The sequence below is a fragment of the Ailuropoda melanoleuca genome, chromosome 7 (assembly GCF_002007445.2).
Source record: "Ailuropoda melanoleuca isolate Jingjing chromosome 7, ASM200744v2, whole genome shotgun sequence".
NCBI classification, from domain to species: Eukaryota; Metazoa; Chordata; class Mammalia; order Carnivora; family Ursidae; genus Ailuropoda; species Ailuropoda melanoleuca.
This window is the reverse complement of record NC_048224.1, coordinates 80,851,146-80,878,661: the sequence shown is the minus strand read 5'-3', so window position 1 is coordinate 80,878,661 and position 27,516 is coordinate 80,851,146. Positions and strand designations below refer to the sequence as shown.

The window sequence follows — 27,516 nt, the reverse complement described above, 5'->3', positions numbered from 1 at the left end:
GTCTAGGGTTTGCAATTTCCTAGGCATGCTACCAGGAATAACCATGAAGTTTGCACAAGTACAGCTACATCACAACTGCCTTCTGGTGACAGCATTGTAAGATGCCATTACTGCAAGTTGAATTCCAATTTTAGAGATGTTAAAGTAGAAAGAAATGTACGTTTTACAATCGGGAAGATACCATTTAGTGCTGGTAGCTTTTAAAGTAAGTGTCATTAGAGGGGCACCTGGGTGGTTCAGTCGTTAAGATGCTCAGTCGTTAAGCATCTGCCTTCGGCTCAGGACATGATCCCAGGGTCCTGGGATCAAGCCCCACAATCAGACGACTCCGCTGGGGGCCTGCTTCTTCCTCTCCCACTCCCCCTGCTTGTGTTTCCTCTCTCGCTGGCTGTCTCTCTCTCTGTCAAATAAAATCTTAAAAAAAAAAAAAAAATGTCATTAGAATATACAAAGAGCTCTGTGAGCCCTGAAGATGAAGCAGCTAATCTCACAAAGTAAGTGATATTTGAGCAGCTAGAACTTGTATGGGGCTGGGACATGTGTGTGGAAGAGTGGTGAAACTGAGGCTGGGCCACATCAGAGAGGGTTTCCACATGTCCAACTAAGATATTTTGAATTTTATCTTCGGGTGATAGGGAAACAGTTTTAGGGTAAGGGAGTGATAAAATCAAATTCTCATTTTAGAAAGATAATTTCAGTAACAATTGGAAAGAATGATTAGAATGGGAAGACAGTGGGGGAAGGAGACCAATTAGGCAATTTTGCATTAACTGAGAGAAGAAATAGGAAGTACCTACCATGGAAGCGGCACCAGGAAAGTAAGGAGAGGGTACAAAAGACATTGAGGTGTTACTACTAGGTATTTATCCCAAAGATACAAACGTAGTGATCAGAAGGGGCACCTGCACCCCAGTGTTTATAGCAGCAATGTCCACAATAGTCAAACTATGGAAAGAGCCCAGATGTCCATCGGCAGATGGATGGATAAAGAAGATGTGGTATACATATGCAGTGGAATATTACTCAGCCATCAAAAAATGAAATCCTGCTGTTTGCAATGACATGGATGGAACTAAAGGATATTATGCTAAGTGAAATAAGTCAATCAGAGAAAGGCAATTATCATATGATCTTACTCATGTGAAATTTAAGAAAACAGAGGATCATACGGGAAGGGAGGGAAAATAAAGACCATCTCAGGGAGACAAACCATAAGAGATTCTTAACCGTAGGAAACAAACTAAGGGGTGCTGGAGGGGAGGGAGGTAGAAGGAAGGGGACATTAAGAAGGGCTCATGATGTAATGAGCACCGGGTGTTTTATATAAGACTGATGAATCACTGAACTCTATCTCTGAAACTAATAATACGCTATATGTTAATTAATTGAATTTAAATTTTAAAAAAGGCATTGAGGTGCTAGAATTGACAGAATTTGGTGAACTGAGTAGATTCAAGCAGAAGCATCCCTTGTGAGATTAAATCCATCTTGTGTCATGGAAACTGAATATCCTCAAACTACTGGTAACTAGATTCCAATAAGAACCAATAGTGTTTTTTCAGTCATTTGTCCAACAAATAGTTCTTGAATCTCTAGTATGTGCAGAAGCTGGTAATTTAGCAGTGAATAAAGCAGAGGAAAATGCTTGTCCTTAATGAAGGTTACATTCTAGTGGGAGAGGTAGACAATGAACAAGGTAAATAATCATATGCTATATTCACGGCAAGTGCTACGGAGGAAGAAGAAAGCAGAGACAGGAACAAAACGTTGCAGGGGGGAGGTGGGTTGCAGTTTTAGATATGGAGAGCAGGAAAGACCTCATTGAGAAGATGACATTTGAGTAGAGACCTGAAAGGAAGGAGACACAGAGCCGACTGGATCTCCAGGGGAAGACAGATTTCCCCATTTACTGAACTTTAGGAAATGCTGATACATGCTAAAGTCTTACGGGTTGTTCATAAGTATTCTTTGCCGATGCTTAGTAAGTATTGTTTTTCATAACAAGTGTTACTAATAATAATTTGCTGATACTTAATATATATTCTTAATAGCAGTATTCTTATAAGTATTCTTCACCAATATAGGTTCAATTATTCACGAAATACTATGAACAGACTTATTTATCTTTTTTTTTTTTTTAAAGATTTTTATTTTTATTTATTCGACAGAGATAGAGACAGCCAGCGAGAGAGGGAACACAAGCAGGGGGAGTGGGAGAGGAAGAAGCAGGCTCATAGCAGAGGAGCCTGATGTGGGGCTCGATCCCATAACGCCGGGATCACGCCATGAGCCGAAGGCAGACGCTTAACCGCTGTGCCACCCAGGCGCCCCAAGACTTATTTATCTTTAAGTCAATAGGTACTGTTTTAGATTCTGGGATTCAGTGTTAAATGAGATAGACCTTCTCTACCCCCATAGAGTTGCCAGGTAATATACAGGACTCAAGATTAATTCAGAACCTCAGATAATGCATAATTTAATAATATTACAAATATTATTACAAATTACATGGAACATGTAATTACAAATATTACATGGAACATATGCTAAAAAATTATGGGTTGTCTCTCTGAAATTCAAATTTAACTGGTATCCTGTATTTTTATCTGCTGAATCCGGCAATCCTGTGACCTCACTGAACTTACAACCTAAGTACCCGAGGCAGAGATTAGTATATACGATTAGCATCCAGTGGACATGTATAACCTAGGAAACCATAAAATGGAAGGCTCTGTGACTCTAGATGTGCGGAGGAAAATCTGCCTGTGAACCAAGAATGCCCACCCTCAAGAGCAAGAAATAAACTCGTGTTTGAGCTGTGTGTTTGGATCCATTTGTATCATTCTGTTGCTGTTATACCAACCTAGCCTAACTAACTTAACGTGTCAGTCCCTGAAATCTATGATCATGCCCCAATTTATTCCAGAATTGAAAGCTTTCACATAGTGTACCAACTACTAAAAAAAAAAAAAAAAAAAAAAAAAAAAAAAAAAAAAGTAAAAGCAACAGAGAGGTAGGCCGAACCCTAAAAATCCTTGTACTGTATATAGTCCTCATTCTAACACAGCTTTAAACCTGAGTGTTTTGAAAGTAGTCATGAAGGACATCAGAGCAATATTTAAAAATAACATGATTTGATGGTTTCCCTAAGCAACTAACACTACATATTATTCCTGGCTATTAAGGCATTTTAAATTATTTTTTTCTTTCAGTTCTTGAATGTAGACAGGTGCTGTAGGCATTGGAAATTATAAATAAGACATGCTTTCTGACTTTAGAAAGTGTAGGGCCTAGTAGAGGACATAAAGATACATAATAGTAGGCAAAATATACTCAGTGCCAAAAGATAAGTGCAAATTGTATCTCTAATTGCAGTGAGAAGTTCAAACTGGAGAAGAATAGACTATAGCAACTGAATGAGGAAGCATTTTTTTTTCTTCAAAGCTTTACTGTTTTCTATCTCCAAATTTTATTTAAAAGAATGTGTCAAAAAGTACAAAATACAAAAATAACAGAAAAATAAAAATCACTTTCATCTCACTACCCAGACATAGCCACTGACAACATTTTAGTATATATCTCCTCCTTTATATTTTAAATAAAATTGGGGTCTTTTTATATATGCTTTTCTGTCCTTTTTTTTTCCTCCTTAATATATTGTGAGCATTTTTCATTAAATAAATTTTAAATATGACTTTTAATAAATGTACAATACTCCATGCCATGGATGGACTTGTTTTCTTGACTTATTTTCCTCTTATTAGTAGATATTTTGTTTATCTCCAGGTGTCTTGCTTTTAACAATAATGATGCATTGAACTATTATTCGAACACTGCCTACTGCTCTGGACGCTGGAGATACATTAGTGAACAAATAGTCCCAAATCCCTGGCCTCATGGTGGGGAAGGAAAGAAAGATTATAAATATGTAAACTATAAGTTATATCAGATAATGATAAATGTTATGGAGAAAAATAAAGCAGACAAGAGGATTAAGTGGTAGGACTAGATGTTTCCCTTTTAAACCTGTACTATAGAAATAATTAAAACAGGGAGTGGAATTTGATAAATTGCCCAAAAAAAGAAGTTCAAAATGCTACGAGGGGGCACCTAGGTGGCTCAGTCGGTTGAGCCTCTGCCTTCAGCTCAGGTCATGATCCCCAAGTCCCAGGATGGAGTCCTGCAGCGGGCTCCCTGCTCAGCAGGGAGTCTGCTTCTGCCTGTGACCATCCCCCCTCTCATTCTTTCTCTCTCTCACACTCTCTCTCCCAAATAAATAAATAAAACCTTTTTAAAAAAATGTTATGAGGAACATTTACCTAAGAGGACAGGTCAAGAAAGAGAAACAAACACTTAGCAGGAAAGAAGGTAGACAACCAGGAACTCAACTTGGCCAAAGTAAAGAGAAAAGAGAATTTCAGAAAGGAGAATGTGCTTCTTCAAAAGTTACTGAAACATCAAATAAAGTGGAGACTGAACAAAAACCATTAGATTTGAGAAAGCCATTGTTGACTTTTATAAGGTTCTTGCTAAAGGAATATAGAGACAGAAGAAATATGGTAAATTAGATCACCAGGGATTTTAGTCAAATGAAGGCAGAAAATATAAACAATTTTTTTTGCACTGAAAAAGGGATGGGATGGTAGCTCAAAGGACCAACAAGTACCTTTATTTGAAGGTAAAGGAAAAACTCTATGTTTTTAGGTAAAGAGCAGAGGAAAACTGAAGGTGTAAGAGACAGATGGTGGGTCTCAGGATTAGGACAGAGTGTCACGAGCATAGCTGGGACATTGGCTTGTGCAAGAAGGGGCACTGACTTTTCTGAGACCAGAAATAATGACAAGAATATGAACAATGCCTAGCACAGTGCCCAGTGCGATGGTTAATTTTATGTGTCAACCCAGATATTTGGTCAAATGTTATTCTGGGTATGTCTGTGAGGGTATTTTTGGATGCTGTTAACATTCAAATGGGGAGACCAAGTAAAGCAGATGGCCCTCCCTAAAGTAGGTGGGCCTCATCCAATGGAAGTCGTGACTAGAACTGGAGACTTACCTTCCCACAAGTAAAAGGGAACTCTTCCTGCCTAACTGCATCCAGCTGGGACTTTGGTCTTTTCCTGCCTTCGGGCAGATTCCATACTGACACACTGGCTCTTCTTGGGTCTTGAGCTTACCATCTCGCGGACTAGAACTACACCAGCAGCTCTCCTGACTCCAGTTTGCAGGCTGCAGATCTCAGGACTTCTCAGCCTCCATAATTCTGTGAGCCAATTCTTTATTCTCTCTATCTCTTTCCCTCCATCTCTCTCTCTCTCCCTCTCCTGTTTCTGTTGGTCCTGTTTCTCTGGAGAACCCTAACATGCCAGTACATAGTACTAAACGTAAAATTCTGTCGAAGGACAGAATCCATTACAGAGAAATTTAGAGGTGAAGAGGACGGATGCTGAGGGAGTTATGGGAAAAAGATGGCCACCAAAGCTGACCAGTGAAACCCAGAGCTAAGCTGAATGCTCCCGGGAAATCCCTGTAGTGCTAATAGGGACCAGTATGGACAAGCAAGCAGGTCATCTGGGCTCTTAATGGGCAAAGATCCTGGCTAGCAGGTGATCAACCTCTTACAGATTCAACAAGCATTCCTGTAAGTGGTCAGAGCTCGGAGTCAGGAAGCTGCAAATAGGCAAAGACCAAATGTTCTTGGCATCAAGGAGATGGGAAGAAAACAAATATTTCACTGCCTACTTGCACCAGGCACTCTGCTAGAGCTTCCCATGATCATTTAATCTCCAAAGAAACCTGCCAGCTAAGTGTTCCTACTTTTTCAGAGAAGGAATTGGGACACCAAGAAATATTAATAAACAAAGTTCAAAATCACAAAGCAGAAGAAAACTAGAACCTGGATCTGAATTCGGAGGCATAATTCTGGCCAAGTCTGGCAGAAGTTATCGTTGACCCATCCGTGGGAACTGGTGCTTAGAACAGAGCTCCAATCGCTGTAAAGACCAGTGGAACTGGGGTACCCAGCAGGAAACCAGGGTGGAGACTCAGGCACAGGGGAAAATGACAAGGAGACAATCAACCAAATCTCTCATGAGGGAGGAATTTGCTCATAAGAACAAGATGGAGGGGCCCCTGGGTGGCTCAGTCGGTTAAGCGTCTGCCTTCGGCTTAGGTCATGATCCCAGAGTCCTAGGACCAAGCCCTGAGTTGGGCTCCCTGCTCAGCAGGGAGTCTCCTTCTCCCTCTGCCTCTGCCCTTTCTACCGCTTGTGCTCTCTTTACCTCTCTCAAATAAATGAAATCTTAAAAAAAAAAAAAAAGAAGATAGAAAGGATAAAGGGGTGAAAGCTTCTAGGATATTAGTGAGAATGTCATTTTAATATTCAGTTCATAGTCTCCAAAGACCCATGTTCTAAAACACTGAATAAAATATCTTAACATCTTATTATGCAATATCTATCATTGGTGATGGGCACATAGGAGCTCTTATGACATCCACTTAATTTGCAGATTAAATGATGCTCCTCGTTCCCTCTTTAAAACATGCCGCAGCAAGGTATATGCTCAAAAGTGGTAGAATTCCCTTTAACATAATTGTGAACTTCCGCTCTCCCAGCAAGTTCCGTGCTTGTGTAGTTGCCCTCTTCCCTCAAGACCCTCTATACCAGTTGAACTTGCCATTGTACTCATGTTAATTAATTAAATATTATGTAAACCAATGGAATGTAAACACTGATGAAATTGCTGTCAAATTAGATGTAAGCAAGAAAACTGCAAAAGCCCGGGAAAAGTAAAAATCTACAAGTATTTTGCATGTCAAAAGATGGACAAAAGAAATGCAGTTCAGGTTAAAACAAAAAGTTTAAGGTTCCTAGCATCATTTTCTCTTTTCTGTGCTTTAATTGACTTTTGCAATTCACCAACACTACCAGTGTTGGATGAGAATGCTTTTACTCTACTCTGTATTGTACTTGCATAGCCCTTTTGTTCATTCTTTCTAAAAAAGCACAATCTGTCTAGAAAAGCAAAATTCAAGACCGGAGTCCATGTTCTTTTACTGACTCCATTCAGCACTTTTATGTGAAACCTCAGTACGGAGTATACTAGTACCAGTCTGATGAAAGTAGTGGTCTCTGTCTTAGGGATAGTGTGACTCCTATGGACTCGATTTTGCATCGTGAACCCTATGCGTCACTACTATTCAGAAGATTACCAGGAATTACACAGTTGAGGGCCAGATTGTTGCTGTTGTTTTATTATAGGCCAACATACATAGCACTTTAATAGTTCTGTCAGTAAGGAATCTTAGAAATAATCTAGTGCAATTCTCTTGTATTAAAGACAAGTAAACTAAGGACGAGAGTTAAAAAGACACTTGCCCAAGGTAAAAAATATATATATTAAAATAAAATTAAGTACATAGCCCCTAATTACATAGCCCCTTACTTTATATCTTTCCCATGATATACAGCACTTCTAATCCAAAGTTCTCAAAGCACTTTTAAAGCAGATCATTAATGATTCTGATACCTGTGCATCCAATTATTATCCTGTTTTCCACCAGCTGGGTTGCCTCCTCTCAGACACTGAAAGGTCAACATTTTCTTTGCAGATGAATCAGTTGAGGGTTGCATTCATCCATAAATAAGAAACCTGAAAAACAAAGGTTATTTTTATCACATATACCAGTGGTAGGCAGTCCAAGCAGGCCTCATTTGTCCACTCGAAGTTTTATAATGTCATTAAGAACATGAGGCTTTCTCTGTTTTCTTGTTCAGCCAATCGTAATGTGTGCTTGTCAACTGGTAATTAGCTATTTCACCTCAAGTATTGTAGGTTTGCATTGGCAGAAGTAATGGGAAGAAGAAAAGAAAGCAGTCAGCTGAGCTGGACTTGCTTTGAAAAGAGATTTTCTGGCACCACTCCTAATAATTTCCTCTTAGATACGATTGGCCAACTGTGTTACTTGGCCCCTCTTATCTGCATAGTGGCTGCACTCTGTGTTGGGAGGGCAACCAGCAGTCTCTATCACGGCGGGACTGTTGCCAAGATTAAGAAGAAGGTATGTGTGCTACTTAGCATGTGCCTGGCATCTAGCAGATGCTGAAAAGCTGGTAGCTCTTATTTTGTCAGAAAAAAATTTGAAACTAGCCATGACGTCTCCAAATTTCCTCCACAGTAATTACGAAGAAGTGTTTTAGAGTTGTAAAGAATCTTGTGTGGTAATAAAATACTTTTTAGAAGAAAAAGAAGGTTTTTACTAAACTTCCACTTGACACTAAAATATCGGTATAGCAAATGAATGAATGAATGAGTGAATGAATAAATAAATAAGTAAATAAAATATTGGTGTGGCAACTTTTAAAAACTCATTTGATTAACCAGATCATCATTTTGGGCAATGGCCAATAGTTTAAGAATGTTCACTGTTGTCTCAAAAATTTTAAAGATAAATGACACTATTTCTCTTTGTGTTTTATGAGTTAGAAAATATTATGTTTAATTATCATTAAATGTAGTTTTTATCATAACTGCAGCATGCTCAAATTAGTGACACGTTGAGAAAATCTGTCAAACTATTAAAACTTGACCACAAACATCCATTTGTATTATTCATATATTGTTAAGTAAAAACTTTGACCTTCAAAAGATGGATCTGTGGGGATCACTGGGTTTCTGATTTTAGTTGCAAAATTTCTAGTTCGCAATAAACATTGCCATTAGAATGGTAATACCAGAAGTTCTATGTGACATTCTTGATTTTGTGAAGCAACAATAAGAAAAAAAAGACAAATGTGTGTTTTATAAGAAAATTAACCATTTTAACACAAAAAATAAAAAATATTAACCGAATGTCATAGATATAAAAATACCTAGAGCCAACATCTGCCTCACACATATGATGTATCCTGTCGGTACCAGTCAATCCCACGATAAAACAAAAAGCTCAAACACAATCCATATTTGTGTGTGTGTTATATGGACTATTACCATTACTATGGAAATTGTTTTGAAATGAGTAGGAAAAAAAAAGAATTCACATAAACCTCTGCCTAAATACTTTCTTTAAAACGAACTAAATATGAGAGGGGTGTGGGGGGGGGCAATCCTTTGGAAGGCAATCTATCCTTTTTATTTTTTTATTTTTTTTTAAAGATTTTATTTATTTATTCGACAGAGATAGAGAAGGGGTGTGGGGGGGGCAATCCTTTGGAAGGCAATCTATCCTTTTTATTTTTTTATTTTTTTTTAAAGATTTTATTTATTTATTCGACAGAGATAGAGAAGGGGTGTGGGGGGGGCAATCCTTTGGAAGGCAATCTATCCTTTTTATTTTTTTATTTTTTTTTAAAGATTTTATTTATTTATTCGACAGAGATAGAGAAGGGGTGTGGGGGGGGCAATCCTTTGGAAGGCAATCTATCCTTTTTATTTTTTTATTTTTTTTTAAAGATTTTATTTATTTATTCGACAGAGATAGAGACAGCCAGCGAGAGAGGGAACACAAGCAGGGGAAGTGGGAGAGGAAGAAGCAGGCTCACAACGGAAGGGCCTTGTGGGGCTCGATCCCATAACCCCGGGATCACGCCCTGAGCCGAAGGCAGGCATTTAACCGCTGTGCCACCCAGGCGCCCCCAATCTATCCTTTTTAAAAGTCTATCTAGGGATCATTATGCTTAGGGCTTTACAAATACCTACATTTCACAATCTGAGTAGTTAATACTCCAGGAAGGGGAATCACGTGGAAAGGAGGCATCAGAGAGACTCTTAAGTGTCCCAAATAGGGACAGAGGAGCTGCCATTCAGAGGTGGAACACAGTCCTCTCCTCCACGCCCTAAGGACATAATCGTCCCATGAATATGACTTAGCCTCTTTGTTGTTCATGTAGCAATTTTGTGACTTTTGATGTCAATAGATGTATGGTGGGTTTAATTTTCAAATCTGTGAAATGCAATCTCGGTTTAGGGTTCCTCTTCGAAATACAACCAAAGACAATACAAACAATGTAGTATAAAGGAATGAATAATTAAATGAATTTAGCCAGTTCATGCAGTTTTAGCCCAAACTGCCCCCTTGATTACAAGGTTTGTCTTTTTTCTCTATTATTACCAAAATACTTGACTCAGCTATCCAGTTAACTTTACACAGCACGTGTTCACGTACATACATCTGCAAACTCCGGTTTTTAACTACCGTAGTTCTACCAGGGAGCAGGTACCTGCTTCTTTCTTCTGGCCTTTTTCTTGTATATGTTTCCTTTTGCTTGGATCTATCCCATCCTTGTAGGTAAGCCTGTAGTATACGAGCCTTTCTCTGTTTATTTCATCTAGCCTAATTCCGCCTCTCCCAGCTCCATGCGGGAACCCTCACCCCCAGTCCAAGTTAGCACATACCCTACTTTTACCTATAGCGCTTGCTACAGCATCAACATTTCATTAGCAATAGTCTCACTGCTGGAAGTCGGGCTCAGCTGTGAAGGAGAATTTGTTTAGGCATAACGACATCAATATTGAAAAGATATTTTCGATATCTTTTGAAAAGAACCAAAATCAAATGCATGTCTCTCTTTAATCCATTGGATCTTTACAGATTAAAAAATGAAGTTCAAGTGCACTTCGTTTTTCTCACTAATGCATCCACGAGATCCTTTTACGCTTAAAGGAGTACCATTTTCCCTTTCATAAAGAATTCTCAAATCTATTAGCTGCTCAGATCTGATAGTTTGCTCCTTTCTGCGGATCAGGCTAAGCAAATTCCCATGGCAGCAAGCCACCAGGAATTCCAGTTACAGAAGATTGCCATATTCCTTCACAAAAAGGGCCCAGAAAGTGCTAGAACACCCTATTCCTCTTAACCATCCCTAACCTTCACTCGAGGAAAGGGCAAAGGTGAAGTAAAAATGTCTGGCATGATAGATTTTTTTAATGAAACAAAAATGTATACTCATATTATGGATAAGCTACGTTTTAAAGTATGTCCTGCCTTCTTTTCTCAGGTATAAAAATATTTCAAGGCAATTTCAATAAACTGGATTTCAAGAAACTCCTAAAACATATTTGGTGATTTGCTTTCATTTTGTCTGAATTTTAATGTGTATTTCAAACACATTGCTATACCAGAGTATATAGGTTTGGCTGTCATTTCATAGCTGTCAAAGGGAAATTCTTATTTTAAACCTCTATGTCATCATTAAATAGTTCTAATAATAAAAGCCCTAAATTTTAAGTCCTGGGGGACATCAAAGTATATCTCATTTACTATGTTGTTGAAGCTCTGGCAGCATGTTGCAAAACTGATATGTAATAGACTAAGAGAGGAAGAACAAAACTGGACACCGTTACCTGGTTGTTGACAGTACAAAGATGATAAAATATTTTGTTTAAAGCTACTGGGCTATTTTAATAAGTGAACCAAGAAAGGGTGGGGGAGCTCCTAGATGTATCTATTTTAGGACACATCTTATCATTGACCCCTTTTCCTCCTTAAGTAAATGTATTCCTCTTCATACATAGCTCAGAGCATTGTTACAACATCCTTGGGAAAGTAGTCATTCGAAAATGGAGTTAAAAGTCCGCATTGCAGCCTTGAAATGTGGTTGAGTCGTGTGATGACCTTGGAGACTTAGCTCCAATCGTGCAAAGTCTCATAAAAGTGGACCTAGCATAGCCTAGAAAATACATGACCCCTGAATTCTTTTTTATTCTACTAAATATTTTTATTTGTTATGGTCTCCTTGAGCAAGTGTTGGCACTGGTGAAAGGGCAATGGGCATTTGCCTAATGGTCTGAAGTTTGATAGCCAAAAATAAACATAAGGGGAAAAAAATCATGACTTTCAGAGGCATGACTTTGAAACTTGGCCCAGGCTGAATTCAAGTTTACCTTTGCACTAAAACAAAAAAGTTTACTAGGCAAATGAGTAAACAGTAGAGTTTATCTTACTTCATAATGAATGTTAAACTATCCAAGATCATTGGGGCTCAAAATTATTCACAAATAATGAGAGCATTGCAAACACATATTAAAAATTATCTAATTTTCATAACTTGATCCTTTTCTTTTACCCATGAGTTGTGTTGCTATATTTTCAAAGTTATAAAAGTTTTTTAAATTTACGAACATAAAAACTTATGAAACTTTTAGAACAGTTGTGATTAGATAGATGAGAGAGAGAGAAACAGAGAGGAGGTATGTGTCTATTTATGTTGATAATTAAATTCAGTTGATAATTCTCAACTGGAGATCATTAACTGGGAAACATTTAGAAATATATGAGAGCACTTCTTGTTTCTCAGTGACAGAAGGGAGATGCCCAGCAGAGAGCTTCTGACATTCAGTGCCAGGAGCGAAGAATACGAAACATCCTGCTTAGTGTGGGACTGCCTGAACAACCATGAAATGCCGGTAGTGCTGTCACCCTTGACACGAGGGACCTAGCTATTACAAGTAAATGAAGTGTTTGTTGTGAACAAGTACAGAAGCAGAGGAGTCTAGGGGTTCTGTGTGGACTATGGAACCACCCAGCTAGACCTCAAATCCCATTTCTGGCTGTATGACCATGGCCATGTTAATTAAATGGTTTAAGCCTCAGTTGCCCCACCTGTAAAATGGGCATGCTAGTAATAATTGCCTCACAGACTTTTGTCGTAAAGACTAAACAAGTTAAAATATATAAAGTGCTTGGCATACGGTAAGTTCTCAATGTTGGCTATTGCTATTACAAATTCACTCAAGTCCTTCATTTTACGTTAATTGGAGTGGGTGAGAGGATGTACAAATATAGTCTTTAAAACCTGAGGCTTCTAAATTTAAAAATCTTCAGTCTGGAATCCATTATGTGTCCAAAGATATTTCCTGGTGATGACAGCCACCATGTAAGCATGCTCCCAGTCATTAAATGTATTCGGATGAAGCCAGGGGAGAAGGTTGAGTGGAAGCAGGAAGCATTCCCTGGTTAAAGAAAATTTGTGTGGGCTGCAAAAAAGGAAGAGTGTAAGGTGGACACTTTATAGGGTGAAGGGAGGTGCAGGAGATCTGAGCAAATGATAATGGTGAGTTTGCACAGTGAGATGCTACTGAGGAGAGATTACTACGAACCTAAGGCCACCAGGAAAACCCAAGTCCAGATGACAATCAAGTCGCAGAACATTTGTGGAACACACTGCATTTCCATGGGGTCTGTAAGCCTTACGCCTATCAGTGCCAAACGGGAACGTTCTGAGTAGTTCAACACTTCTTTCTGTAAGAGAGGAGGCTCCCCGCCCTGCAGGGAAATTGTGGATTTGTTGTTTGCACACAGAGGGCCTTGTTTGTGTAACACTCATTTTTAACTATAATTCAGTCTTTTGAAACCGGTAAAGGAAAAGCCAATGAAAACCAGTTTTACTTCTATTAAGAATTTAAAAGGCCAAAAGTGAATATTGAATTAATCTTAGTGTTTTATACATTTCAAAAACAACAACGGAATCCAAACGAGAATGAGGTTAGTGCCCGTGGGAAGAATAGAATTGCTCATCACAGGTGGATAGGACGCATTTTTCGTAAGTACAAATTAAGCAGCCTGAAACAAAAGGAACTAAAAAGACAAAAGAATACCAGTCGCCCTTCGAATTTTTTAAAGTTCTGTCAACTGTCAGATGTTTTATGTGATGATTCAAATGATCAAATGCTTTCATCACAAATATATTTTAGTAAGATCACCATTAGTAGACATCCAAAAATAGCAGTGATAGTACTATGTTGATTCATTCTTTTTCAAAGACTGAGTCACAAAGGACAAAACCTAGTGAATTGGATATGATGACAGCTATCCTATTCCCCTATCTGTCTCTCTTGGCCCCCCAGACCCCCCAAATCTTTGCATCCCTCAAGGTTCAATATCTTCCATTATATTTTTTAGCTATACACTTGCATCGGGCACACACACTTTCTGGACATGTTCTTAAAGTCATCTTATTGGCACTGTTGTGAATGTTTCTCAAACCTCTGTCTCCAGCATCAGCCCCTTGCTTGCGCTCCAGTCATCATGTTTCCGAGAACTCTTAGAAATACCACTTAAGTACAAAAATTCTACCCTAACACGCACACGTTTCCTTCTTACACCTCACATGCAATCAACAAATCTGGTCTATTTTCAAAATATATACTGGGGCGCCTGGGTGGCACAGCGGTTAAGCGCCTGCCTTCGGCTCAGGGCGTGATCCCGGCGTTGTGGGATCGAGCCCCACATCAGGCTCCTCTGCTATGAGCCTGCTTCTTCCTCTCCCACTCCCCCTGCTTGTGTTCCCTCTCTCGCTGGCTGTCTCTATCTCTGTCGAATAAATAAATAAAATCTTTAAAAATATATATATATATCCAGAGTCTGATTACTTCTCTATGCCTCCAACCTGGCCCACACTGCCATCAACTCTTCCCAGATTGATGTAGCCTCCTCCCTGGTGTCCAAGCTTCCACCCGTATCCCTGACCCACCTCAGTCTTCTGAACACAGCAGCCACAGCAGTGCTTTTAAAATGAAAGCCACGTCCTAACTCAACTCTGCACAAAACCCTCCAGGGGCATCCCATTTCCTGCAGAATAAAGCCATAAATTCCTTATGATCTGTAAGGTCCTACCCAATGAGACCTTGACCTTGTCTCTTCCTCTGTGTTTCCTTGTTCACTCTTCTCTCCATTCCCTCTGGCTGGAACGCTCCCTGCCCCCCAGACACCTGTGTGACACTTGCATCCTCCTCGAGGTCTTTACTTAAATGACTTCTCAGTGAGGACTTTTCTGACTCCTTGAGTGCCCCTTCCCCACTTTACTGTTCTCCGCAACACTTATCATTGGCATGAACTGCAGTTTACTCTATTGTTTATTTTGTGTCCCTCCACACGGGAACGTGTGGGGACAAGGATCTTTGTTTTGTTCACTGATGGATCCCCAGTGCCTAGAACAAGGCCTAGCATACAAACATCATTAAATGAATATTTCTTGAATGAAAGCAAAAATCTCCAACTCTTCTAAAACCAGCTTCTAATAAGGACTACCCTATTTTTCCTAAGGGTCCACAGTTTTCTCTTGCTAAAACTGCATTTAGACTCAAAATTCTGCAATTATCTTTGTCATCTGACTAGCTGCTAAATTCTTTCAATTCCACAACATTATTGGACTGTGTCCCCCTCCTTTTTATTTCTGCAGCTACCACCATCATTAATGACAGCAGAGGTTGGAACTGGAAGACTTGGGTTTGAATTTCTTCTCCATCGTTCCCCAGTTATAAGTTTTGGGCAAGTTCATTTGGGGTGGGGGAGACCAGGTCTCCATTGGTCAAGTCATACCTACTTTATAGGGCGGTTATGAGTATTAAATAAGAAAATGTATCTAAAGCATGTATTTTTACTGTATGATCTCTGTGGAATTTAGGAAACAAAACAGAAAAATGGGAAGAGGGGAAAAAGAGAGAGAAGGAAGAAGCCATAAGAGACTCTTAACTATAGAGAACAAACTGAGGGGTGATGAAGGGAGGTGGGCGGGGGATGGGCTAGATGGGGGATGGGTATGAAGAAGGACATTTGTTGTGATGAGCATTGGGTGTTGTATGTAAGTGATGAGTCACTGAATTCTACTCCTGAAACCAATATTACACTATATGTTAACTGACTAGAATTTAGATAAAAATTAGGCAGAAAAATAAATAAAGCATGTATTTGTGCCTGACACATAGTAGTGATTAATCTATTCCCTCGTGCCTGATCCATGACAATAGATTTCTAACTCATATCCCTTCTCCTGTCTGATTCTTTTTTAATACTTCATATCATTACTACCAAATATATTTTCAATAAGTATTGCTTTGATCATGCTACTCAACTCCTCAACAACTTTCAAAATCGTCTTACAGATAAAGGAAATTATAATTTGAGTGCCTACTGTGCCTCAGGTTCTATTATACATGTTTCATAATTTGATAATTTAATAAAACCAAACCAATTCATCTAGCATTCAAAGCTTACCCAAATCTGCTTCTCTTCCTCTTAGCCGTTATGGTTACTTCTATGTGTCAGTTTGGCTAGCACGGTACCCAGATATTTGGTAAGCACCAGTCTAGATGTCTCCCACTCTTCCTTCCCTCCCTCCATACACACACATCCTATTGGTTCTGTTCTCTGGAAAATCTCAAAACACTAGCCATATGAAGACCCATCAAGACTTGTCCTATATGGTCCATCTCCTCCCTAATCTGTCACCACTCTAGTCAGAAGTAGTACGTTTTTTGTTGTTTTTTTTTTAAAGATTTTATTTATTTATCTGACAGAGAGAGACAGCCAGCGAGAGAGGGAACACAAGCAGGGGGAGTGGGAGAGGAAGAAGCAGGCTCCCAGCGGAGGAGCCTGATGTGGGGCTTGATCCCATAACGCTGGGATCACGCCCTGAAGCGAAGGCAGACTCTTAACGACTGAGCCACCCAGGCGCCTCAGAAGTAGTACGTTTTTACTATAGATTCCTTGATTTTTTAAAAAAACCCTTCTTATTGCAGCAATTTGTATTTGTAATAATTTCCTTACAAGGCAGCATGCTATCCCACCTCGGCCACTGAGTTACCTAGTGAAAGTTACTTAACATCTCTGAGCCTCTATTACATCATGGTAAAATGAGGAGAGTAATGTTCTTACTGAAATGCTATGTAGGAAATGTATATGATCCCTGTGAAATACATAGCATAGAGTGAAAATTGTATTTAATTCCACTAATCTCCAGGAAGCTTGCATGGAAATGGGCCATATTCTGTCCTGGCAGCCTCAGGAATGAAGACAGATCTTCAGGGTTAGGTGGTAACTGACCATCTCAGAGCATAACTGATCTGTGGTTCTAAGACTGAGCACACAAGGTGGTATGTGTGTAAGACAGACCTAAAACCAAAAGATCAACCCAAGACAAAGATTACCGGAGAGGCGGAATACTCAAGATCTAGGGCACCCCCCACTTTAGGAAGTGAGCATCACCAATATTTCAAGTAGGAGAAATGCTCAGCTTGGGGAGCTCTAACTATTTTCCTTCAGCAAGTAAACCCAAAATTTTAGCAGGGCTTTATACGGACACTCAGAACGGATTCCATCATGTTGATTCCCTTGCCTTTGAGTGTTCCAGGGTCTTAGGGTGGGGGCAGAGCAACATAAGCAGCTTGAGGATTGTAACGTTAAAGGAATGATTGTGTTTTTCCTTCCCCTTTTTTCTGTATTGCTGTTGAATACAATAGGAAGTCTTGGATCCTGATGACAAGGACCACACCCTATGGTAGCAGAGTAGTAAAAGTAAGAGCCTGGGGGGTTCCTGGGTGGCTCAGCTGGTTAAGCATCTGCCTTTGGCTCAGGTCATGATCCCAGGGTCCTGGAATCGAGCCCCATGTCAGGCTCCCTGCTTAGCAGGGAGTCTGCTTTCTCACTCTCTCTTTCTGCTCATCCCCCCGCCTCGTGCTCTTGCTCTCTCTCTCAAATAAATAACTTAAATCTTAAAAAAAAAAAAAAAAGAGTAAAAGCCTGGGTCTTGGTCATATGGTAAAGCTGCCATATTGGCCTTGAACTGCCTAAACTTACACTTTAATATTGTTTGGTGTTAGGATAGCCAAACTAATATAGAGCAGATTATAGGAAAGTCTGTTGATCAAACGGTGAGATTTTTCAGATATAGCTTAGGTACAAAAGATAGGCTAAACCTATACACCCAAACTGTGCTTTCCCTGGGAGGTGCCAGTCTTGGCTCCAAGTTGTGGCCTGAACATTCCTCCTTTATTTGATGGCCACAATTGCTGAATACAGCCACAGTCAGAGCTCCCGGGACTGAGCTCCTTTCTGTCGTTTGCTACGGAGCTGTGAGAGCCACTTCCGGACTCCTTGACTCTCTCCTAGGCAAACTTGATTATGTGTTGGCATGTAGTCACAGTCCTTAGCTTCGTTCCTGAAATTCTCTCCTGGCTTCCGATGGAAGACCAGCGTAGTGAATGAGGAACCCTGTCTGGTCACAGAAGCCACTGGGATCATCACTGAGTGCTTTGCAGGGCTTTGTCCAGTGAGTATGAGCGTTAGCCTGAGACCAGCATTGAAGAAATTCGCTATACAAAAATGGAGAACTCCTATATCATTAGATATCTTGGAACTCCTTTGGGGTCCTATAAACACTGCAGATTTTCTCCATACTGCAATAACTCCAAAACTGATAAATACATTCTATTTCTTCCTTTCATTTTTTTGTAGTTTTTCCTATGATAAAATATCTGTAACATGAATATACTATTTTAACCATTTTTAAGTGTACAATTCAGTGCATTAACTACATTCTCACTGCTAGGCCACTCTCACCACTCTCCTTCATCCCCAACTCAAATGTTGTATGTATTAGACGCTAATTCCCCATTATTCCCTCCTCCCAGCCTTTGGTAACCACCCTTCTACTTTCCATCTCTATGAATTTGCCTATTCCAGGTACTACAAATAAGTATGAGGCACAGAATCCTACAATATTTGTCCTTTAGTGACTAGCTTATTTCACTTACCATAATGTCTTCTAGGTTTACCCATACTGTAGCATGTGTCAGAATTTCCTTCCCTTTTAATGCTGAATAATAGTCCATTGCATGTATATACTGCACTTTATTCATACACTCATCCATTGATGGATACTTGGATTCCTTCCATATTTTAGCTGCATAGAAACCTTGCAGGTATGAATATAGGTGTGTGAACATCTATTCAAGTCTCTACTTTCAATTCTTTAGGGTATATACTTAAAAGTGCAATTGCTAGATTATATAGTGATTCTATGTTTGTTTGTTTGTTTGTTTTGAAGAACACTATACTGTTTTCCACAGCAGCTACACCATTTACCTTCCCATCAGCAATAAATACAGATTCCAATATCTCTACATCCATGCCAATGTTTTTTATTTTCTGCTTTTTTCCCCTTTATTACAGCTCTCCTAGCAGATGTAAAGTGGTATCTGTCTCTCATTTTTAACATCCTCAATTAATTAGAATTTTAGAAGCTCTTACCAGTCAGTGCTAGTGTGAATCTTCTAGTGCTGACTGTATTCTTTGATAAAGTGCTTAATGGAGGAGTTAGATATGGAATGGACTTGTCTGCTAGTTGTCACACCTCATTCCTCAAAAGCTCCTTCCCCAATTTCAACCAAACTACTTCATCCGTTTTCCATAGTGCATGTCTGATTAAGACTTGGCTTGAGAAGAGTTCCTCGGCTTAAAAGAAAAGTTTGAAAACTTTCAGCCTACTCCATACTTTCTAAGGTTCAAAGAGCTTAAGTGACTTTTCCAAGGTCTTTCCGCCAGGTACTGGCAGAGGAAGGATTTGAACAGGAATGTATCCAATGCGACAGAGAGCATGCCTATTAGCCATCATGGCAGGCAGGCTTCCTGTCGATGATGCATTCGCTTCTTCAACATCCGTTACACACGCAGTTTAACTGCAAAACAGAATTCACTTACAAAACAGACCAGCCTTTGTCTTTCTCTCCCATCAGTTTGACAAGGAGATTGGTAAGGGAGCAGGCGAATGAAACATGCTCTGGTGAATACCATCATCTTAGTAGACAAGAGACCAACGATAGCGACAAAACTTCGTCCAAAAGATTACATGTGAGACACACTTCTGTTGGAGAAATAGGAGCATAGTCACTTGTTTCTAAAGAGGAAATGTATCACAGTCAAATATTTTTTAAAATTACAGAATTAAAAATATTTCTGTGCAATATACTGCATTAACACCATAGGAGATAAAAAGTGAAAGAAGGTGGCATCGGCCATGCTTAGAAGAAGCTTATGATATAATAAGGGACTAAGATAAATGTCCACATACAACAAGCTGGGTAATACAAATATTTGAAAGACCCGGGTAAGGTAACAGTGCTGAAAGTTTGTTTTTTAGTTTTTTTTTTTTAGAGATTTTCAAAAGAGAAAAATCACATTTGGCTGGGGAATATCCAGAATGGCTTTGTAAAGAACTTTGTAAAAGAGGACGTAAAGGAAGAATGCCATGGCATATGCTCTGAAAGGTGGGGAGATGTTCAGCAAGTAGAAGGGGACTCAAGGGAGAGAGGGCCAATTCAAGCAGGAGAAAGGATGTGCAAAGACACTAATGAGGACAATCGCAAGTCATATTCCAGAATGTTGACTTTAGGTAGATTTCGGCTATCTATAGGGTAGTTGCAGGTAGCTGGATCTAAAAGATGAGTTGGGAACATGTTGAAGAAATCACCTGCTATAGCAGGCTGCGAAACTTAGACTCTACTAACTGGAAAGGTAAGGAGGAGTCATCACAGGCTTATCAGAACACTAGGATTTAGGGACAAGTTATAAGGACTAGCAGTTTCTCTGTGCCTCAGGTTGTCATATGCAAATGAAGGGGGTGTGCTAAAGGCACTGCTTTTGGAAGATTTCCCTCCCATCAAATGTCCCATTTCAAAGAGGACAAGGGCAAAAACTATGGCTGTATCAATGAGGCAACCTGGTGCAAGAAACTTAAATATTTTTGCCTTGGAATGGGTACAGAATGGATTGGAGCTAGGGTTACACTTAGGAATTTATTACAACAGTCTAGTCTACTAAAAAGTAGAGGCCCATAACCGGGACAATCATGAGACTGCACACACACTAGAAAAGCACACTGGAAGAAGGTACAGGACTTTGCAACCAATGGAAGGGAAGAAGAAGGAGGAGAAGGAGGAGGAGAAGGAGAGAGGAGTGGGAGGGGAGAGGGGAGGAGGAGAAGGGGACAGCATAGATAAGCATGACTGAGCTTGGAGTGATTGCTAATTGGGAGAATGATGGTCCTATTAACAGAAGTAGTCTAAGTTAGGAGGAAGAGCCAGTTTGGAGCTGTGGTAGTGGAAGGTTATGGATTTGGTTTGGGACCTATTGATTTTATAGTATGACTGGCCATCTGGGTCAAGTTATCCAGCAGATAGTTGAATTAGCTTGAAGCTGGGGCTACATTCCTAAGAACCATGTGCAGTGGTGAGAGTTAAATCCATAGGTAAAAGACGGAGACAGCAGGAACTCCAGAGGGAGTCCTTAGAGGTGAAGCCTTGGGAGACAGTCATGTTTAAGAAAAACCTAGAGAAGCTGAGGCATGATTATGTTGATTAGAAGGGTAAGTAGAAGGAGGTCCTACTGTGCTTTGGAAATCCAGGGGTGCCAGATAATATACGGCTCCTCCAGATTCACTCCCCATCCTTTTCCATTCTGCTTTCAGAAGCCCCCATATGGCTCCCATATGGGGGCCCCCATATGGCTCCATGTCTTTGGCTTCAGGATGGGTTTAATCAAAGGGGAATCTGGTAGGAGATCCAAAGGAGGGGCAACAGGGAGAGGTTGCCTTGGGGCGGCTCTGACTCTTATCCAAAGGTGGCTCATGGCTCCTCTCAAGCCCTCCTACGCATGATTCTCTCCCCTTACAGGCTCCATAACTTTCCCTTGCCTTGTCCCTTTGGGGCCAAGCATGGTAACTGCCCAGCTTCTGCCATATCTGAATTAATCTGATCCATATCGTTCCCTTAACTCTGCCTGCACTTTTACAATTAGTCCCTTACAAAACATTCCTAAGTTATCCTATTTGAGTGTTCTGTTTTTCTCTTGTTGGGACCCTGATTGATGTATCTGCTGAACCCTAATATGAACAGTCAGTATTGACTAGCAGTCTGACTGGGAACACTGAGGTTGTCCAAGCCCCAATGAAAGCTCTTTTTATTTACTGGAATCAACAGCAAAATTTAATTTCAACCGTAATTCTACCGAGTTCTTGGACTCCTACCCAGATCCTGCTTGCAATTGATTAAAAGGAACCTTTGGTAATCAAACTAAGCTAAGCCTAAAACCAACACCACACTTTTTGACAAAGATGCTGATCTATGCATAAAGAAATTGAGCACACCCACAGGTAAGGGAGTAGCATTCCTGATTCCCGATCCTCTCGAGATGGGCACAACTGGCAGTCTTGGCCAAACGCTGTAAGCTACAAGAGAATCCCTTCTCCTCGGCCACGTGAAAGAAATCCTTAGCACTGCTCAGGGGTCGGCGGCCATCCATGGTTGGTGGTCCAGCTTCTCAAGTGCCTTTGACTTTCAGAGCCATACCTGACACTGGTTTTCTAGCTTCAAGACTTCCACGACAAAAATATCCAACTCCAGATACCTAACCAAATCAATCCTGGGAGCCCATGCGGACAAACGCAAGACTTCATGGTCTTTTTCAGTGAAAATATTTTAGTGATGGGCATTATAGAGGGAAACTCCTGTAATCCTGGGATAAGGAGGGGCATAGTGAGATTGCTTATGTTTCTGACCCTTGGCCTGTCCCCGCAGAATCTCTAAGGACAGGGTTTTGCGGCCTTGGCAGGGATAAGCTTTAGGTTTCAGGAGAAAAAGAGGTAGTCTTTGATAGTCAGGGAAGCATGTCTAAGTGGTGAATAAGCACAGGCGCTGAGGTTTCAAGGGCAGCTGGGGCGGGAATATGGAGCTGTTCCTCAACTTATTATCACATAGAGATGGACTTCTGAGGCCTCTGAGTATTTCTCTGGTCACTGGTCAGACCTGTAGTAAGGCTTCCCTGATCATGAGAAAACAGTGAGAATGAGCCATCTCGGAGACGGCCAAGCTCTTCAGCGTCAAAGGGCCAAGGGGGAAGGGGGAGCAGATTTTTGATGAGTGACAGGTCCTGCTGTCAGGATTCTGCAGTGAGAGTCATAAGGCTGGCAGATACTGCTAAAAAAGCAAGTACCTTCCATTCAAGGCAGTGCTTCTAGCATTTCACAGCCACAGCCGAAGGAGGGGTATGCTCTGGGGGAGAGCCGTGGCTTAGTGTTGGAAATGAGAGTGGCTTGGCATGTAAACCTTAACCCTTCAGCTTAAAGAGGAAGCTACGGGGGAAGGGATTCTGAACTGTGAAATAGGTTTCTGGGGTTGCTTCTATTATCTTTAGGCTTGCGGTTCCCATAATTATTGGTATTCCAAGTCTCACCTTGAGGCTCTGGGACTGAGAATGTTATCCTAGCCATTGGCAGTTTGATGGCGATGTTTTAAGTGATTTCGTCTATGCATTTAGTACCTTCAACAGAAATGCAGGCCAAGATTTGCTATAAATAATCCTGATCAGGATAATCAAAAGCTGTAGCCATGTGACTTCCTATTTCCCTTCCACTTTGACTTTTATCTACTATGTTTTTTGAGATACAGCTACTCCTATGTATTACTACTAATTCCTTGACACCAAATGCTCCTGAACAGTATGTATCATTTTCCTTTTCTCTTGAATGTACATGCATGTGGAAAATTTGTCTTGTAAGTGGGGAAATTTATAGCCAACAGAAAATGCTGCATCAGTTCAAGTTATCGGAGAAATCCTGGAGGAATTGAAGCAAGTACATTTAGCTATGCCGAGCAGCAACAGCACAGTGATAGTTCTGGGGAAGAAGAGGGAAAATATAGACTGCAATAACAGGACTGTCTCGAAATGATAGCTCTGTGATATGAATGTGATATAAAATTCATTTTTAATAATCAAATGTCTCCTTTGCATAAGTACTTATTAAGTATCAGACACTGCTCTGAGCACATCGCATACACCATCTGATTTAATCATCACACCAACACTCGGAGGTAGGTACTGTCATTATTCATATTTGCTGCTTGGTGACATCGTGCCCAAGTCACTGTTGATGAGTAGATCAAGTATTCAAATTTAGGGGCCGTCTTGGAGGCTAGTTACTCCTATGCCCACGTGAAAAAGGTGGCACTTTCAAATTAAAGAAGGTGTGTGTGTGTGTGTGTGTGTGTGTGTGTGTGTTCAGTTGGTTTTCTTTTTTTTTTTCTTTTTTTTTTAAAGATTTTATTTATTTATTCTACAGAGATAGAGACAGCCAGCGAGAGAGGGAACACAAGCAGGGGGAGTGGGAGAGGAAGAAGCAGGCTCATAGCAGAAGAGCCTGATGTGGGGCTCGATCCCATAATGCCGGGATCACGCCCTGAGCCGAAGGCAGATGCCTAACCGCTGTGCCACCCAGGCGCCCCTCAGTTGGTTTTCTTAGAAAGGGACAATTTACAAAGATGTGTGTAGAGATTAGGGAAAGTGTCCAGAGCTAGAGACAGTAGATTGATCACCCCTACACCCGAAAGGACAGGAGAAGTTGGTGGAACTCTAAAAGAGAAAGAGTCATGTTATTCTGTAAGGAGACATCGCCAGCCACGTGGAAGGACATGCAGGAGCTAATCGTTAGCATCTTGTCCCAACTCTTTATTAAATGATGTCACATTGGCAGCCATATAGGTTGTGGTGATAATCCTATACCAAAGATATCAGCAAATACTACAAACAAGAACTCTCCCTCCTCCTCCTCCTCCTTTTCAGAGAGCCAGTTGTTAAACATTTATGAGCACCCTGTTGGATACAGCGACTCTGAGGCAATCTCTTAATGTGGGAGCTGAGAAAACTCACACCCAGACCTTGCTTTCAAGATGGAAAGAAGACCCAGAGAACACTGGAGCCTCCTGATCTGTTCTGTTCAAACCATCCTCTGGGGGAGACAGCAGGTGGAGGAGGGTGGAGAGTGGATACCTTCCTATCCATCCTTATCACCCTGATATCCCACTGCAATGGAGGTAACTTTGGCACATGATTGGAAACAGTGGATTTTCTGGTAAGGTCAGCAAATTAGTTCACGTTTTGGTTTGTTTTTATTTCTTATTTTTTTTAAACAATAGAAACTGACTCTAAGTTATTTTTTATGTATCTTTATTTTTCTTTACTTATATATATTATATGATATATAATGATACATATTATCATTATTTATTATTAGATTATTTAATTTATTAGGAAGTTACAAGACTGCTCAGAGAATCAAGAAAGGACCTAAAGAATGAGGCTCACAAAGGGCAGAACAGAACAGCTCTGGATTCCCTAAGTGGTAGGAAGTAATCAATGATCCCTTCAGAGCATCTCTGGTGAAATAAATCCCATTCCATTTTTTTTTTTCTTTTAACAGTCCTCAAGTGACCCTGCTCCAGATGAACTGTCCTAGAATAAAATTTGATTGGCCAACTTCAGTCAGTGATTACTCTTCACAAGAAGAAGACAGGGTTCCTTGACTGACAGTCCCTCGGATACTCTCATAATAAGGAGCCAGTAATCACCAACAAGGAATTCAGAGTGCTTTTAAGAACAGGAGGGCGAATGGGTGCTGGGAAGCCAAGAAACAGCAAATGTCCACTACCATCTGGGGCATGACCTTGGTGCAGGGCCCCTCCGGAGTTGGGGGAGGGGGCAGGGACCATTAATGTGGAAGTAATCGAGAATTAATTGTTCTTTAAAAATCTCCAGGCATAATGTCAATAGTTCAGAATGTAACACTATTTGACATTAACAGACCTCACACTGAAAAATCACAGGTATGTAAATAAATGTTGGAATGAAAATAAATAGGAAACTGAAAGAAAAGCTGAGATGTGCTGATGTTTAAGGAAGATCATATGTCACTGTTCTGCCTGATGAACTGATAAGTATGTTCCAGCAGCATTCAGAGTAAGTGGAAATTTTACAGTTAAACATGGAACCAGGGGGTGAGAAGAATGGGTTTGTAGGAGACTTTGTGGACCACTTCAGTTGTAAATGAGTGAGGAGAAAATGCTTGACCCTCCCAGCTGTGCCCCTCCCCACCTCTCTTGGTCCTCCCGCTCTTCTTTCCACTTCTCCAAGCTCCACTGCCCTTCAGGACCCAACACATTTCTTTTCTCTCAGAGCCTTCCTGGATGAGCTCAATCCAGCCCAATCCACAATGAAATACCGCTTCTTGTCCCAAGCACATGGCACTTCCCAAACGTCCCCTTAGGTTGTCACACAGCTCCTGACATGCACATCCCGACCTTCACCTAGGGTCAGGAATAATGAAGGCAGGATCTGTCTGATGACGAGAAGTTGGCTGTTGGACGTCTAATGTGACCTTTACCACACTTGGTCTTTCTTCCCTTTTCTAGTTCCTCCTCTACCTAAACCTTGAAAATAGGGACTGTTACCAGCATTTGTCCTTCCTCTCTCTTTTTTTCTACACTGCACTGTTCTGGAGAGAATTAATGAGAGAATACATGTAAAAGCTAAAACAAGACTTAAGACTCGCCGTTTTCATGTTCCCTGATGCTCATTGTCCTACTGGTCAAGATCTTCCAAGCACATAAGAAGATTCGTGTAGTGGTTACTAATATTGGTAGTATTGTCTCATGCTGCCTGTTGTTCCTCAATGATCTCATCTCTTTGGGCAGTTTCAACTGTGGTCTTTAGGGGTGACTCTCCATCTGCCTCCAGCCAACTCATCTCTTAACCCCCAGGCCCGTATTTTCAACTGGATATTCTGGAGACGTCAGACTCAACAGGTCCTGAATTGAACCCATCCTTCCATACAATCCTAGTCCCTCCTTTTACCGGAGCTGTTGACCACAATCAGAACTGGGCTAGATGCCACTTACGCTTGAAGTCCCAGAAACGTTTCAGTTCCAGCATCTCCCTCTCACTGTCATCCACCCAGTATCCTGGTTGGGTCTACCAGGTTCCTAAGGTTCCATTTTTTCTGCAGCCCCATGCCTGAACTTCATCAAGTCTCAACTCAAATCTTGCAAGAACATCCTGACTAGTCCCTCTGTCTCCACCCACAACCTCAGCCCATGCTCTATGCTGTCACTGATTTCGGTCCCTAAGACACTGGTAAGACTGTATCAAACCCCAGCACCCTCTCCACATACCAAAGCTTCTAGTCTCCCTGCTCTTGCATGTGAACAATTTGAACTGTCCAATATGTAGCCTCATCTCCTCTACAGTCCCCAGATTTGAAGCTTCCCCCCACCCACCCATTTCACATTCCCAGAATATGCCCTTCACTGTCACACAATTTACCTTGTTAAGCTGTTTCCTTGTCTCAAATGGTCTCGCCACCCGGCCCAGGATCTTCTTAATCTGGCATCTTCCAAGACACTTTACTAATTTTAACAGTTAAAATTAACTGTTCCTTCAAGTAATAACTACCATCATAGAGAACTGGGTATGTGCTGGGGTTTTACAAAGTACATTATCACATTTAACCCTTACCGCACTTGAGCAAGTTACGTATTACAGGCCCGTGATCCCTTATCCAAAATAGAGGCCAGCTGTTGCTTCCAAATTCAAAATGTCTTGTTTTCTTAGAAAGATAATATAGGCTGATGTGTCTCAGTTTCCCATCTGTAAAATGGGGAGGATAAGTACTAGCAGAGGGCCTCTCTCATGGGAATGTTGTGAAACAGGCGATGTGTTCCTTCAGAGAAGGGCCTAGGGAAGTGCCCTTATGAAGTGCACTGTGGGGTCTATTTACTTGACTGTTATAAATAATATATAATAGCTTATGAACACGATCTTACTAGGAAAATAAATGGCTCAAACTAATTTGTATCAGGAAAGTAATTTGGATGATGATAAGAGCCCTCATTTTGCTGCATGTTGTGCTTTCTTT

General features: G+C 40.7%; 2 long non-coding RNA genes across 2 annotated transcripts in view; one reads left to right on the top strand and one right to left on the bottom strand.

The window, feature by feature from the left end:
* LOC109489381 overlaps nt 1-26,926 on the top strand; it is a 31,784-nt gene extending 4,858 nt beyond the window's left edge. Inside the window, exons 2-3 of the long non-coding RNA XR_004626714.1 lie at nt 24,390-24,683; nt 25,027-26,926. This is a non-coding gene — a long non-coding RNA (uncharacterized LOC109489381). The remainder of the gene's footprint in view (nt 1-24,389; nt 24,684-25,026) is intronic.
* On the bottom strand, nt 376-27,053 carry LOC117803085. The gene is made up of 3 exons (XR_004626717.1): nt 26,925-27,053; nt 7,529-7,651; nt 376-414 (listed from the first exon to the last, which is right to left on the bottom strand). It is a non-coding gene; the product is annotated as an uncharacterized LOC117803085 (long non-coding RNA).
* Nucleotides 27,054-27,516: the final 463 nt, after the last annotated feature.